The sequence below is a fragment of the Lissotriton vulgaris genome, chromosome 6 (genome assembly GCF_964263255.1).
Source record: "Lissotriton vulgaris chromosome 6, aLisVul1.2, whole genome shotgun sequence".
Taxonomy (NCBI): domain Eukaryota; kingdom Metazoa; phylum Chordata; class Amphibia; order Caudata; family Salamandridae; genus Lissotriton; species Lissotriton vulgaris.
This window is the reverse complement of record NC_141694.1, coordinates 1,372,535,191-1,372,552,119: the sequence shown is the minus strand read 5'-3', so window position 1 is coordinate 1,372,552,119 and position 16,929 is coordinate 1,372,535,191. Positions and strand designations below refer to the sequence as shown.

At 46.5% G+C, this 16,929-nt stretch overlaps 1 pseudogene; it reads left to right on the top strand.

The window, feature by feature from the left end:
* The first annotated feature begins 398 nt into the window (after positions 1 to 398).
* LOC147708886 (uncharacterized) overlaps positions 399 to 16,929 on the top strand; it is a 32,238-nt pseudogene continuing 15,707 nt past the window's right edge.

Here is a 16,929-nt window from a genome sequence, read left to right as displayed (position 1 = left end):
TTGGCAACAAGGCTCCTGGCCCTGATGGACTCCCCATAGACATAATTAAGCAGAGTCCAGGTTTGTGGGCCCCAATCCTACTTAACGTTTTTAATAGTGTCCCTTCAGAACCTATGCCCAATACTTGGGGCACCAGCACAATCGTCCCAATATTTAAAAAGGGCGATAGGTCCGATCCAACTAATTATAGGCCAATCTCGCTCCTAGATAACACTTTAAAAATTTTGGGGCGGGTTTTATATAATAGGGTGTTAGAGTGGACAGAAGATTGCGAATTGTTGGACCCCTGCCAGATGGGGTTTAGACGTAGGGTGGGCACGGTGGAGCAATGTTTAAACCTGAAACTGGTGATTGATAAATATAACATTGCTCGATCGTCCCCTATTTATCTCGCAATCATGGATCTGTCATCCGCTTTTGATCTAGTCAATAGATCCAAACTTTTGTCCATTCTCTTGGACTATGGACTAGAGGAACCCCTTGTAAATTTTCTGGCCTATCTTCATACAGACCTTAAAGTGCAGGTGAGGATTGGGATGGGCGGGAAAGTCTCTGGACCAATCAAAGTAGGAAGAGGGGTCAGACAGGGGTGCGTTTTAGCACCCCTGCTTTTTATCATTTAAATTAATGGCCTCACCAAATCTTTAAACAGAAAACCCCAGATGTGCCAATAGTCAAAGGCAACCGCTACCGGCTCTGCTATATGCAGATGATGCGGTCCTTATGGGCCGCACCCCAAACGCGCTCTGTTCGCTTGTAAGAACCTTTGTACAGTATGTTGTAGCGGGAATTCCGTTCTCGTACAGAACTGTGCATAGAGACCTGGAACCTCAGTGAATTAGGATGGCCCAAAACTCACCTCAGTACCCAAAATCCCCTTACCGAGCTAGCTACAGTGTCTCATTGGTCATAACAAACTCCCAATGTTTAGACAAACCAGAACATGAACTTAAAGAACCTCAGGTATCGTGGAACACATGAACACTCTTTCGCTATATAATCATTTCAAACCAGAACTTGGAGTAAATGAGGACACGTGCATACTTGAAATATTTATTTACTAATGCAGGGTTCTCAAACGCAGTATCTTATATAACACTAGCAAACAGGTTATAAGAAACAAAGTTATCAGCATAGTTACTAGTCCATAGAAAGCAAACGGTGACAGCATACTAAGATGCTGTAATGAATAAATAGGAATTTACAATACCTAATTCTCACCCTCCCTATTTAGCATAGCATTTTATATCTATGAAGGTCTCATTTGGGTTTTAGCAGGGCGGGCCCATACCTCAAAATCTGCATGTGTGTTATGTCTATAGAGGTGCGAAGATCAGACCTTACAACAACACTGTGTCGAGTTATCCTTGGAGCCTTCAGCACTCACTGTGCAGACAGAGTATCGAACAAAACTGATATCAGAGCAATAACATATTATTCAGAGCAATAACATATTATTTCTCAAGTAAATCACGAAGCTCTTCTGGGTTGAAAGCTAAAACAACAATTATGTGTTGTGTGCAAAATGAAGCAGAAAGGAAAAATGGCGTTTAAACATGCTAACTTAACACAGTATATAGAAAAGAATTAGCTATATGACACCCCCCCAATGAATCGAGCACTGTCAAAAATCATGGTAAGTAGGACCAGAACAGGGGCATAACCTGAAAACAGAGTTCAATAATAATGAGCTAAGCTAATATCCAAAAGCATATATGATGGCCTATAGTGGCCAAATGAAATGGTTCCAAACTTTTCAATACAAGTCAATAGGTCTGGGACATATAAAAAAGAATTGTTTGTAAGAAAAAGGCACCGTTAAAAAATACAAACTGGTACGTGCCTAAATAACAAAAGATTCCATGGCATCTCAGGATAGAACTGAATATGCAAAATATACAGCAACAGCCTCCAACATGAAATCACTGTCATTATCCGAAAACAGTTCAGCCATCCAATTAAGTAGCGGGAAAGAACATACGTGCTGCTCCAGCACTAGATCCTCTAGCATCATCAGAGGACAACTCGGTTGGTACTCAAGAAAGCTCTGTGCCAAGAACTCATGCGCCGCTGTGAGTATGTCCCAATGACCCATTAGTCCATGCATCGCTGCTAAGGCCATAATCCTTTAGCCAGAACAAACCAACTCATGAGCAACTACGGGCTCATCAGTTGATTAAAATCAACGTCAGGAGACACCGTCAAGCAGAGGCACAAATCAAGTGCCCAGTCGAAATTGCAGCTTTGGCAATGAAACACAGGCTGGACACATGTGAAATAGGAAAATCGAAATGATAATCCAAATGCCGTGCTCAAAGTCGCAAGCGGCATAGTAATCAAGCATCCGGTTGCGAAACAGTGGCAGGAGAGGCTCTGTCGCTCCTAACGCAGGACGGGCATCCATGTTTAATAAAACAAAATATCGCCAGCACGCCTGCAGCTAATGCCAGCAAAACAGGGAAGCCACCGAACAAACTTGAAAAATAGAATGAAAAAAGGCAGGGATGACTCCAAATATTTTCTCGAATGAAGTCACGAGACCGCTGCTAACTAATTTAAAAAAGTGAGCAAGGCCGGAAGTGGAGGAGAGATTAAAGATTTGATGAACCAGCTCGCTGAAATGTAACGGCAAATCAGTATTTAAAAGTGCCTGCACCTCTTTGCGCGTGTTAGCTATGTGAAGGACGAATGTTTCTCGGGCCGAACTCAGGGCCATCTCTTTTTGAGACAAAAGGGCTCTTATTCTAGTCATACCATTGAACTCTGCTTTCAAGGTTGGGATGCGCGGCCAGATGGAAACATCTGAATTTCCATGCGTAGGGGGATACAGAAAGTTTTTGCAACAGACAACAGGTTCTGATACAGTTACCACATAAGCGATACCTTTAATTAAACCACAACACTCTCCGTTATTCAACAGTAAATAACTACCATTCGCCACTAATGTGAATGTGGGAACGATTGCGGGAACCGGAGTTCCTTTCAAAACACAGGTCAAATTAGGATGTTCCTGATTACAGGAACCATGTAACTGGATGTGCCTGCATATCAACAAATGGTCAGGGGACTCTGTGCATTCTTCCCCATTAATATTCACTTCTTTTTCGTCTTTCAGGCACCTATATGTGAATGGAAGAGACCACGCCTCATGGAGGAATGCGCTACCTAATGGTTCATATCGCCCTATCGCAATATATTGCATACAATTAGTAAACTTGTATAAGGCGAATGGTAATTTGATTAATCCGTGGATAAGCCACGTTGCATCAATGGCCTCAGCTACAGAGAACGGTAAAGATTCCAACCTCTCAATATGTAACAAGGAAAATGATGTGTCACGCATTGAAAGCATGCGCTGTTTGTCAGTCAAATTAAATGGGGCAAAGAGGGAGGACACGTTCATGTAATTCCAGGGCACTCTACCAGCCTTAAGTTTCTGCAGGGTCCACGCAAAATGCAGAACGCAATTGATTCTGACCATGGTATAAAACAGACACCTCATCATTTACAATATCAACCACAGAAGATACAATATTATTCAATGTGTAGATGCAGGAAGAAAGCATGTTAATACTGTTATCGACAACCTCAAGCACCTTTTCCAAATTAGCTTGATCAATAGCCCTTAGGCGCTTAGCAGCCTCAATTTGTGAAAGTTTCCAGATTTCATTGTAAACAGCATAAATCCAACATTTAGATCTACCACTAGCCGGGCCCTTTATACAATCATTTAGATTTTAATTTAATTTAATTTTAATTTAAAAACATTTGTATAGCGCACTTCTACCATGCGGTTTCTTGGCGCTTTTAGATTGCGAGGAGACAACAGGAGCGGAGGGAATCTAGGCATTATAGGCTCGGGAGAAGAGCAGGGTTTTAAGACCTTTCCGGAACTCGATGTAAGAGGATGTCATACGGAGTTCCGTCGGAAGGGAGTTCCAGAACGCAGGAGCGAGAACTGCAAATTTTGTTCTGCCCGCCTTTTTCTTTCTGAAACGGGGGGTAATTAGCAGGGCCTGATGGGTGGATCGAAGCTCTCTACCCGGCGTGTAGGGCTTGATGGCGGAGCAAATGAACTCCGGGGCGGTGCCCATTTTGGCCTGAAAGGTGGTACAGCCAAGCTTGAACAAGGCTCGCTCTTTCACCGGCAGCCAGTGCAGAGCCTGCAGTAAGGGAGTAGCTCGGTGGAATTTGGGCAGGCCGTGAATCAGGCGGGCGGCCTGGTTCTGCACTAGCTGCAGACGGTGAATGGCGTAGGCTGGGGCGCCATTGTAAATGATGTTGCCATAGTCGAGGCGCGACAGCACCATAGCCATCACTATGATCTTTAGGGCAGGTAGAGAGAAAAAGCGAGAGATCTTCCTGATGTTTCTGAGAGAAAAAAAGCAGGAGGAAACAACCGAATTGACCTGTGAGTGAACAGAAAGTGAGGAGTTGAGGAAAATACCAAGGGTTTTGACCTTGGGGACACGGAGCAGGGGGACACCAAGTGACGAAGGCCAGTGAGAAGGGGACCAGGGACTGCAACCACCTCCGGTCAAGACTAACTCCGTCTTGTCCGGGTTGAGTTTGAGGTGGTTGCAGTTCATCCAATCCTGGATGAACAACATGACGGATTGGACGTTCAGGGAGGATGAGGAAGAGTGGGAAAGGTTAAAGATTAGCTGGAGGTCATCGGCGTAATTGAACACCGTGACCTCAAGCTGCTGTAACATAAAAATAAGAGGGTAGATGTATAAATTAAACAAAAGAGGGGAAAGTGAGGAACCTTGGGGGACTCCACATACAACCTTACGAGAGGCAGCGGTGAAACCAGCTAGGTGGACCGCCCCTGAGCCCTATCACTCAGGAAGGACTCAAGCCAGGCGAAGGCCAGGCCCTCTATGCCCGCCGCCCTGACACGGGTGAGGAGGATGGAGTGGTCCACCGTGTCAAAAGCGGCGGACAGGTCTAAGAGGATGAGGGCCTGCGGGAGGTTGGTGTCAATGCCCTCGCGTAGGCTGTCCATCACTGAGGTCACCACCTTCTCCGTAGATTGGAGGGAGCGAAAGCCCGCCTGCCGGGGGGAGAGGCAGTGATTAGTTTCCACATAGGTGCTCAGGGTGCTGGTTACATGGGTTTCTAGAACCTTGCCCAGGTAAGGCAGAAGGAAGATGGGACGGTAATTAGAAGGGGATGAAGGGTCGGCACCGGGCTTTTTTAGGATGGGGATAACAGCCGCAAATTTGTGAGCAGTGGGGACCACTCCATTGCTAAGTGAGTCATTCAAAAGTGTGAGTGGAGGGGTAGGGCAATTTAGGAAGATTTCTCTCAGGATGTGAGCAGGGGCAAAGTCTAGGGGGGAGCCTGACTTTACCTTTTGGAGCAGGGGGAGAAGCGTAGCTTTAGTCAGGGGGGGATGGAGGTGAGTTTGGAAGTGAAAGAGGGTGGGGAAGGGTTGGTGAAAGTGGGGGAAGGGAGGGGGATGTTGGCCTTGATCTTTGCGACCTTGTCAACGAAGAAATCGTTGAGTAAGTCGCAGAGCGTTTGGGAGGGGGGGATCGAGGCCGTGGCTCTATTAGATGAGGCAAGCTCATGTACTGTAGCAAAGATTTCTTTGGTTTGGGATTCTGCTGCCAGTATCCTGTTTGAATAGAACAGGGTCTTGGCATCAAGGATGCCTTGCTTATATGCCTTGAGCACGGAGAGGTAAGTGTTTTTTTTGGCGGGGCAGTATTCTCTTCTCCATGCGATCAACATCATCAGTCAGCTTGGTTAGATGTTATTTAACAGCAGCTAATGTAGAATGTTGTAGCCAATTCAGACATAATTTGCCAACTGAGTATGCTGTAACAATGTGGTCAGCATCAAAACGTGGATCATGCCTGACGTGTGTAAAACCTTCAGTTAAACCCAGAAAGCGACGTTGGCAAGAATCAGAGCTTCTGTGCCACATCAGCCAACCCTTCGGATCCAAACTGGATACATTAAAGGATGAATTATGCTATAATGTTTGCAATTCTTGAATAGAAAACTTTCTGAAATTATCCCAACCGGAATATTCTTCCAAATCAGGAATAGTAGGGGTATTCAACTTTTTTGAAGTAGCCAATCCAAAGCATGTTGTCTGGGAAATAGTAGAATTTAAAAACAACATATGATTCGGGATGAGACATGCACGGTGCAAAGCCTCAGTGCTTTGTACCTGCCAACTTCTAGAACCCCAAACCGATTTAAGGTCAATGGTTTCCTTCCGTAGCTCGTAGCCCTCTACAGCTAACTTGTCTAGAAAGGACTTCGAATACAACAATTTAGTATCGGTAAGTCTAACCTTGGACATGGACTTCTGTGTCATCTTAAAATAAAAGGACTCAGGACTTGATTGATTAAAGTCAGTAAAATAAGTGTTCTTCTCCAAAAATGTACTGGAGCTGCCTTGTAATGGTGCTGGGCAATGTTCCCACTGTGTGTAATTTACAGTACCCCTTCTGGTACTCGTTTTATGCAGAAAATGGTTACCAAAATGTTGAAAGCAAAATAAATCACCATAATTAGCAGACTCTAAATATAAATCTTCAGCATCAAAGGCAGCATAATATTTCAAATCAGAGAATAATGATTCTACGGCCTGAACATCCCAATCATCAGAACGAATGTTTTGTTTCACCACATCCCCCATATTCACTCTCAGTACACTAGGGACATTAACCACTTCAGTAGGGCAATGAATTTGAAATTTAACTGCATCCCACACAATCCCGTCAAGAACCGGCCAAGCAGTGATGTTAACAAAATTCAAGTCTCTTTTCAGTCTGTGTGCTGAATGTGATGAGGAAAAGGGGGCCAAAGTTCCATTAAGATGCCAAATGCATGTTCTCTCCTTGACCTAGTGTCCATCGATGATACGGAAAAAATAAAACACAAAACCAATTGACATAAAAAGGTAAACTGTAAAAAGTACCAGCCAAATATATGTCCAAGGGGGAATCAAAAATTTTTACTTAAATAAAGAGGCTCAAATTGCACAACGTGAGGGTTTTGTCGAAGTCACGGAAGCAGAGTCAAATGAGAACCTTGATTCCGTGGCCAAACGTGTTTGTAAATCAGGCATCGATAAATCAGCTGGATAGGCGTAATCTAGGTCATCAATGTTATTAACGGGGAAAGAATTGAGTAAAGGATTGGAAACAGCAGGCATCTCGAGGGCCACTTCTGGCTCAGCATTAGAAGTAGTGGCCAAAACAGAATTTCTCACAATCGAAGGACAGGACACTGCCAGTGTCATGCTATGAAGAATCGGCCCCCTGTGTATCTTGACATTGTCAATTGAGATAAACCTGTTTTCCTTACGACCTGGAAGTGGTGGTAAAATGGCTGTTCTTGTGCCCTTCACTCCAATAACGGGGACTGGTGCTCGAAAGGAAGGACCAAATTCTTTCTTGTTATCGATCTCTCGAACCAGTTCTCCAACTTTGGGTAGCCAGCCAACTACTGGGATCTGCAACGCATCATCCGATGTGGAGGGCAAATGTTCCTTTGCAAGACTGTCTCTGGTCTTTTGTAGATCCTGTAAAACATTGCACTGTTCATCTACGTCAAAGGCCGTGGCTTGAGCCACGCAGTCTAGACCGTCGAGGTCAGGGACATACATCTTGATACCAAAGAGCATTTCGTACGGAGTCCGCCCACCCAGAGACCTTCTAGGGAGATTATTAAGAGAACGCTGCACGCGATTGAGATGGGCCAACCAGTTTCTGCCAGTGCCTATAACTCGAGCTGTCAAAGATTGCTTTAAGTCACTCCATTCGTTCCACTACACTATTACCCTCAGGTCTGTACGGAGACGAAAACTTGACTTGGACCCCCAACGAAACCATAGCATCCTTATACGCCTTAGAGGCGAAAGCCGGACCCTGATCCGAATGGAAGGTACCACAGGCAAAAATCCCTACAAAGACACGCAAATCTCTTATGACAGTCCGTGAATCAGTACTGCGATGGGGCCATACCCACACAAAGCGTGTGCATGAATCAACTGCTACTAAGATGTACTTACACGCAGTATCAGAAGAAAACTGACCGCCGTGATCTAAATAAACGCAACCCAGTGGTTTATTAGATATGTACAACTGTGTCTGTGGCGGACGCGCAGCAGTCTAAGGCTTAATCTGCTGGCAAATGTCCCATTGAAGGACATAATCGCGTGTGTGTTTGTACAGTCCCCGCCACCAGAATCGTTGTTGTAGCTGAGTTACAGTAGCTGAGACGCCCGCATGCGCAGACACCACACCTTCATGCGAGGCTGTAATCAACGTAGCCCTGGATCCAAGTTGGGAATCAGCTGTTCCCCAACATCAGGAATTTTCACATAAGAAACCTTGGGCCAGATGTAGGTAGGCCAATACCGGTCGGTAAAGGCCGATTTTACCGAATTTCGGCCGTTACCGACCGGTATAGGCCATTTGGGATGTAGGGGACAGAAAAACATCCGAATCAGTAAATTTACCAAATCGGTAAAGTTACCGAATCGGTAAAGTTACTGAATTGGAAAATATACCGAATCGGTAAATTTACCGAATCGGTAACTTTACCGATTCTGTAAAGTTACCGAATCGGAAAATATAACGATTCGTTAATTTTACCGAATCGGTAAAGTTACCCAATCGGTAAAAATACAGAATCGGGAAATAACAAATGGTAAAAATGAGTATTTGAGATGTAGGGAACCTCTGAAATACCGAATTTGACTGAAAATCGGTATTTAAGAGTCTGTAATTACCATGGATTCAAATCAGGTGGTAAACAGGTGCAAGGTATAAAAAAGGGCCCAAAATGCAACATTTTCTCTACAATGGCGCCATTCTATGTCATTGAGAGGTGGCTACGCCTATATGCAGAAGGTGAGAGGGTCTGGAGGAGGGAGGAGCAGGTGTACAGACAGAGGATCACTCTATTCCAGCTAACTGACCCAGAGATCCTGCAGAGGTACAGGCTGGATCCCCAAACCATCCTGGACCTAATCAGGGACCTCCACCCACTATTGGAACATCCAACCACAAGGGCCCACGCCATCCCCCCCATGTCCAGGTGCTGTGCAGCCTACACCTGCTCGCATCTGGAAGTTACCAGAGTGTGGCTGCAGCGGTAGGTGGGGTGTCCCAGAGCTGTCTGTCACGTTTCTTTCAAAAATTCCTTGATGCAATGTTGCAGAGAATGCATTTATACATCCGCTTTCCAGCAACGCATGCTGAACTGCTAAGGACAAAGACAGACTTTTACCAGGTGGCGCATTTCCCACACATCATAGGCTGTATTGATGGTACCCACGTACCAATATGCCCAACAGCTGCCACAGAGTACATCTATCGGAACCGCAAGTCCACCCACACCATCAACGTTCAGGTGATCTGTGATGCAAAATACATGATCACTGACGTAGTAGCCAAATTTCCAGGGAGTACCCACGACTCCTACATATTCCAAAACAGTGGGATCTATGCACGCCTGACTGCGGGGGAGTTTGGCGAACGATACTTGCTAGGTGAGACACTGTGTGGTAATCACTTGAATCGTTTTACAGGTGGATGTGTGTGAGCATGTGAATAATGTCAATTTCTCATTACTAATAGGGGACAGTGCATATGCACTCCGGTCCTTCATCCTCACACCCTACCTCAACCCAACAACACCAAGTCAAAGGCGATACAACCGGGCACACAAAACAACTAGAAACATCGTGGAGCGCACCTTTGGCATGTGGAAAAGCAGGTTTCGCTGCCTCCATAAAAGTGGAGGGGCCCGCCAGTACACACCAATCGCCTGCTGCAAAATGATTGCAGCCTGTGCAATGCTGCGGTCAAGAAGGGGACAGAAGTGGAACTCTCAGATTTTGAGGACCATGACGACGAGTATGCTGTCCCTGAACCACACACATCTGGTGGAGCAACAGCAACTGATGGCAGATACAGATGGGAAGAGGTGACACGCAACTATTTTTAAGTAAGTAAGGTGACAAAGACAGGTAGTATGCTACAACACTGGTTTAATTTTCAAATCACTTTTGTTATTAAATCAAAAAAGTGTAACAAATACAGATTTAACGGCAATGCTCTGAGTAATGTAGAATTACACCTTCAACTGTGTAAGTCATTTCCTAGATCGCTTCCCAGTAACACTAGGAGGTTGTTCAACCTGCTCACTGTCTTGTTGGCCTGCGGCCTCAGCATGGCGCCTGCTCCTCCTAGTTTCTGTTACAGGGGTGCTTCCAATGCTGCTCCTGCTCATGCTCTCCTCACTGATAGGCACATCCATTGCAGCTGTGTGCGCAGTTTGGGCATTCAACAGTGCCTCCAGAGCACTGGTCACCCTGCCCATGCCCCTAGTGACCTCATTAGTGTTTTGCATCATGGCCTCCTGCATGTTGGAGCTCCTCCTGCATAACAGGGATGTGGCAGTGACCAGGCGGTTGATGGCAGTACTTCAGACATGTGCACGACACCTATCCCTGTCCCTTGCAGCAAAGTCATTGTCAAGTTTTGTGCATAGTAGCTGCACCGAGTTGTTTATTCCTCGCATCCCTGCAGCCATCTCCTTGTTGACCTGCACCATCTCCTTGTTGTCCTGTACCATCTCACTGATGCCCTTTCCTATCTCCCCAATGTTGCTATTCAGGGACCTCAGCTGTCGTTGGCATGCCTGGATGGCTCTCCCCTGCATCCTCTGTATCCAGACCATGCTCCCCTCCAGACCAAGGAACACACTTCGACCCTCAACTGGTGCATCTCCTGGCCTTTCCTGCACTCTGCGGCGTCTTCCACTACTATGGGCCATCCCTGCACTGGAGTGTGTTGTGCCAGGGCTCGCTGGTACAGGCAAGTTCTGTTCTCCATCACCCTCCATGGCAGCTGCCACGGACTCAAAATCGGGGAGTGGACCCACGACTGGTTGTGTTGGGGGTATCACATCATACTGTATACTGTAATGCAGGCATCTCTGGTGATGAGAGCAGGAGTGGGGACTGAGATCTGCTAGCGGTTGCCAGCAATTCTTTGGCCATTTCTGTGTCTTGGCCAGTTGGATGGATACTTGATGCAGCTTTCTCCTGTGGTACATTGGGGGTACTTTCTCCTGCAGCCTGACTCTCCTCCCTCTCAGGTGGTGTCCCTCCAGCCTCCTGCGAGCGCCTACGAGATGTTTCACCTGTGGACATATGAGCGTACATTAGCTAAGCGCTACTGTCTCACAGTCACTACAATAAAATAATTTTCACTTTGACCATGTTCTGTATGCTGTCATTACATGTACTAGTTGGTTGGTGTGCTCTATGACAAGGCCTAACATTTCCTGTCTACATATCGCATCATGCATTGGCCCAGTGTATTGCTAGCAGTACTGGAATTGGCTTTACTTGCCCACTAAGGGTACAGGTAAGGGGAATGGTATGGGAGGAATGCTGTGCATTTCTCTAACCTTTTTGCCTTGCAGCTCCGGCCGAGCTGTCTACGTCGCCCAGTCCGCAGACGCTCTCCATTTCAAGGGTTGAGGCCACCATCTCCTCCAGGTCAGTCAGGGGGGGTGCTGGGTTCTTGCCTCCGCCTGTTTTATTTGCCTGCTTGTGTAGTTCTGCCATTTTTCTTTTAGTGTGGCTCCTCATGTCATAAAACCGTTTTTTGAGGTCCTCTGTATCCCTTCTGGTGACCCCCACAGCATTCACTTTCTCCATGATGTCCAGCCAGATATTTCTTTTGGCTGATTCAGCCACAGTCAGGGACTGCCTGCCAAACAATTTGTGGTGCACCCTGACCACCTCCTCCACAAGGACCTGCAACTCCATACTGCTGAATTTTAGTTTCCTCCTCCTCTCAGGCTGCTCTTTCTCTTGGCTGCTTGTCATTTTTCACTTTTAAAACTGCTTCAAACCCTTTCTGCTGCTTCTGCACTCTGCTCTGCTCCAACTGCCTTTCCAGAAGGTTCTGATTAGTTGCAGCTGCCTGTGTAGCCACTTCCTGGTAGGGAGGGGGAGGGTGGTGGCACATGATTGGCTGCCTACTTGAGTTTCACTTTTGTTAGGTTTCCGATTCTGTATTTACCGAATCGGTACCGATTCGGTATTCCCCATTCATTCCTTTGGGCCTTTTGGACCATAGGAATGAATGGGGGATACCGATTCTGTATTTACCGAATCGGTAAATACCGATTCGGTAGTTTCCGATTGTCATATAATGAACTTTACCGATTCGGTATTTTTTACCGATTTTTTTCCTACATCCCATTTTCCGATCCTAAAATACAGATTCGGTAAAATTCGGTATTTTAAGATCGGTAAAATCGATTTACCTACATCTGGCCCCTTGTCGGGACTTAAGTGGTATGTGTACTTCGAAGGGAACCCCGAAGGATATTTTCCTTACCCTCTCAGTGGCAGCTACTGCCGCCAAGATGTCATCATCTATTCTACTTTTGGACCGTGTAACTGCTGCAACTAAATATTTTGATACCGCAGATTTCGCTGTTTCATCAGCAAGCGAGTTACCGACAGTGTGAACTCCAACACGCTGATGGCCAAGAGTATGAATCACAAACACAAGGGGCAACTGCTCTTTAAGCTCAGCCACTCGGACCCAGATCATTTTATGTTTTATTGTGCTACCTTTGGATTCACGAAAATCATTTTGAATCCAAAAGAACAAGTTCTCATTGTAAGACTGGACACAGTAGTAAGAATCACTTACAATAAGTGTTGTCACACTAGGATCAGCGTACTCCAATGCAAGCATCAGCGCACGAAGCTCTGCTAATTGTGCAGTGCAGTCCCCTAGTGTCTGCGTACGCACGACACTGAACTTGAACTCATCGTTCACCATGGCACCGACCACAATGGCGCATGCGGAAATGTAGGCATGTTTAGAGCCATGCGCAACCTGCGTCGAACCATCAGTGTAAATGATGCAATGGAAATCCTCCAGGGGTGTCATTGCTAAAGGAGCTGGATGAATAAATTCATACTGTAAGTACTCCTGCGACTGTACTGAGGCGTCAAAAATAAACGTGACATCCTTGGATGTCAAGGATGCAGTCCATTGAATCCACAGAGGGTGCTAAGCTTTAGAATTTGGTACACTGGCTTTCGTGACCGCCTCCAAGGCAGGACACGGCGTAACAACCAACATGCGCTTTCCCTGTGACAGGGCACGTTCCTTAAGAATTGCCATCTGCACAGCCGTCAAAACCTTCTCCACAGTGGAAAAGCGCAACTCAGCCAAAGTGTACAAGTGTGACTTGTAAGATATAGGTTCTGTGTCTCCTTCATTAAAAGTCAGGTACGTGAAACCTACCATCCCAGGGATAATTCTTTTCACCAGGTTGGTCTGATTATCACGAGTCAGTTAGAATTTAGAAGCGAGCAGATCAGCTTGCAATGACTGCAGAATAGCCGAATGCTCAGGCAGCCAGCATGATTTGGAAAATGATGGTTGTATCAAAGCATACAAAGGCTTGATACGCTGGGCATATTCCCGAATGTAAGTCCTCCCAAAATTCAAGAAGCCCAGTAAAGATTGTAATTTTTTCAGTGTTGTCGGAGCACGCAGTTGTGCGCATTTCTCCAGGAAGTGAGGAGCTAATCCCTTTCCCTCATTGTTGAGCTCGTAGCCCTGAAACAACACAGTGTACTCTGCAATGTGCGATTTTGCAAAGTTGAACTTGGTGCTGCAACTTTGCTTTCTACACTTCCAGAGCTACGAAAGGCGCACACGCCTAGAAGAACTGCATCTACCGTGATGCTCTTGGGTTACACCCGCTGGTGAGGGCAGTAGTGAGCGACCCATTGACTTTGCACTTATATATGGTTCCCTTGAACCATTTGAGCTGACGAGCTCGGACACTGCTCCTACGTGCCTTGAGTGGTACCATACCTGTGAATACTTTGGCAGCCTGCCCAGCAAACCCTGAAGAAACCTACACTCTGCTGATGAGGAACAATAATTCCGAAACACCGGTGTACAGAGTTGGTGCTGCAACTTTGCTTTCTACACTTCCAGAGCTACGAAAGGCGCACACGCCTAGAAGAACTGCATCTACCGTGATGCTCTTGGGTTACACCCGCTGGTGAGGTCAGTAGTGAGCGACCCATTGACTTTGCACTTATATATGGTTCCCTTGAACCATTTGAGCTGACGAGCTCGGACACCGCTCCTACGTGCCTTGAGTGGTACCATACCTGTGAATACTTTGGCAGCCTGCCCAGCAAACCCTGAAGAAACCTACACTCTGCTGATGAGGAACAATAATTCCGAAACACCGGTGTACAGAGTTGGTGCTGCAACTTTGCTTTCTACACTTCCAGAGCTACGAAAGGCGCACACGCCTAGAATAACTGCATCTACCGTGATGCTCTTGGGTTACACCCGCTGGTGAGGTCAGTAGTGAGCGACCCATTGACTTTGCACTTATATATGGTTCCCTTGAACCATTTGAGCTGACGAGCTCGGACACCGCTCCTACGTGCCTTGAGTGGTACCATACCTGTGAATACTTTGGCAGCCTGCCCAGCAAACCCTGAAGAAACCTACACTCTGCTGATGAGGAACAATAATTCCGAAACACCGGTGTACAGAGTTGGTGCTGCAACTTTGCTTTCTACACTTCCAGAGCTACGAAAGGCGCACACGCCTAGAAGAACTGCATCTACCGTGATGCTCTTGGGTTACAACCGCTGGTGAGGTCAGTAGTGAGCGACCAATTGACTTTGCACTTATATATGGTTCCCTTGAACCATTTGAGCTGACGAGCTCAGACACCGCTCCTACGTGCCTTGAGTGGTACCATACCTGTGAATACTTTGGCAGCCTGCCCAGCAAACCCTGAAGAAACCTACACTCTGCTGATGAGGAACAATAATTCCGAAACACCGGTGTACAGAGTTGGTGCTGCAACTTTGCTTTCTACACTTCCAGAGCTACGAAAGGCGCACACGCCTAGAAGAACTGCATCTACCGTGACGCTCTTGGGTTACACCCGCTGGTGAGATCAGTAGTGAGCGACCCATTGACTTTGCACTTATATATGGTTCCCTTGAACCATTTGAGCTGACGAGCTCGGACACCGCTCCTACGTGCCTTGAGTGGTACCATACCTGTGAATACTTTGGCAGCCTGCCCAGCAAACCCTGAAGAAACCTACACTCTGCTGATGAGGAACAATAATTCCGAAACACCGGTGTACAGAGTTGGTGCTGCAACTTTGCTTTCTACACTTCCAGAGCTACGAAAGGTGCACACGCCTAGAAGAACTGCATCTACCGTGATGCTCTTGGGTTACACCCGCTGGTGAGGTCAGTAGTGAGCGACCCATTGACTTTGCACTTATATATGGTTCCCTTGAACCATTTGAGCTGACGAGCTCAGACACCGCTCCTACATGCCTTGAGTGGTACCATACCTGTGAATACTTTGGCAGCCTGCCCAGCAAACCCTGAAGAAACCTACACTCTGCTGATGAGGAACAATAATTCCGAAACACCGGTGTACAGAGTTGGTGCTGCAACTTTGCTTTCTACACTTCCAGAGCTACGAAAGGCGCACACGCCTAGAAGAACTGCATCTACCGTGATGCTCTTGGGTTACACCCGCTGGTGAGGTCAGTAGTGAGCGACCCATTGACTTTGCACTTATATATGGTTCCCTTGAACCATTTGAGCTGACGAGCTCGGACACCGCTCCTACGTGCCTTGAGTGGTACCATACCTGTGAATACTTTGGCAGCCTGCCCAGCAAACCCTGAAGAAACCTACACTCTGCTGATGAGGAACAATAATTCCGAAACACCGGTGTACAGAGTTGGTGCTGCAACTTTGCTTTCTACACTTCCAGAGCTACGAAAGGCGCACACGCCTAGAAGAACTGCATCTACCGTGATGCTCTTGGGTTACACCCGCTGGTGAGGTCAGTAGTGAGCGACCCATTGACTTTGCAGTTGAACTTGTAACCTAAGTTTGCAAAGGTACAAATAATCCCGTTGACTCAAAAAAGATGCTCCCAAAGTTCGTCGTCTGTGAGATAAATGTCATCCACATACGAACAAGCATCCGGGTCGATTCTCTCCAAAAGAGAGACTAAGCGAGCTGTAAAAATCCCAGGACTATTATCATAGCCCATAGGCAAACGTCGAAATTGTTTTTAAGACACCGCCGCAAGTAAAGGAGGTCCATTGGGAACTTAGACCATCCAATTGATAGGCATAAAAACCATTGGAAATGTCAAGCGTGGTCTTAAACCGCTTACGCACAAGACTATTCACTAGTGCAGAGCCGTGAGTATTCTGTACTGCACAGTTACGGCAATGTGAGTTTAAATGCGGGTAATCCAACACCAAACGATACGAACCGTCAGGCTTGTTTACAGTAAAAAGAGGGGTATTCATTGGTGACACACACGTTTCAATTACACCTTGATATTCCAATTGTTCAAGGATTGCCGCGACGGAAGCTTTGGCTTCTCATCGTATGGGCTATTGAGGTTGAGGCTGCGGCTGAGACCGTAAAGGAATATTGTGGCACGGGAACAATTTATCCCAACCACATTGATTGTGGTACACAGCCGGCACTAGAGCCAGAGCCTACTCTTCTGCAAAATGCAGCGCATCGTCCTTCGGCACTGTGTTCGCGAAACTGGGGAGGATCACCTCCTCCCCTCGCAGAGCTGCGAGAACAAAAGGTGGGGGCCAGTCAGCCTCCGAAAGCAAAATGTCATATGTAGACGAAAGATTTTCCCAAAATACCCCTTTTATGGTTCGCTGTATGTCACCTTCTATTAACAGGACCATTTCAAAAAGTCTATCAGGGGGAGCAACTCTGGTATCAGCTGTTTCAATGACAACATAAGTATCAGTCGCTGTCACCTTCAGTAGTGGACAAAGGGCCTCTCTCACTATGGTAATCTCCGCTGTGCTGTC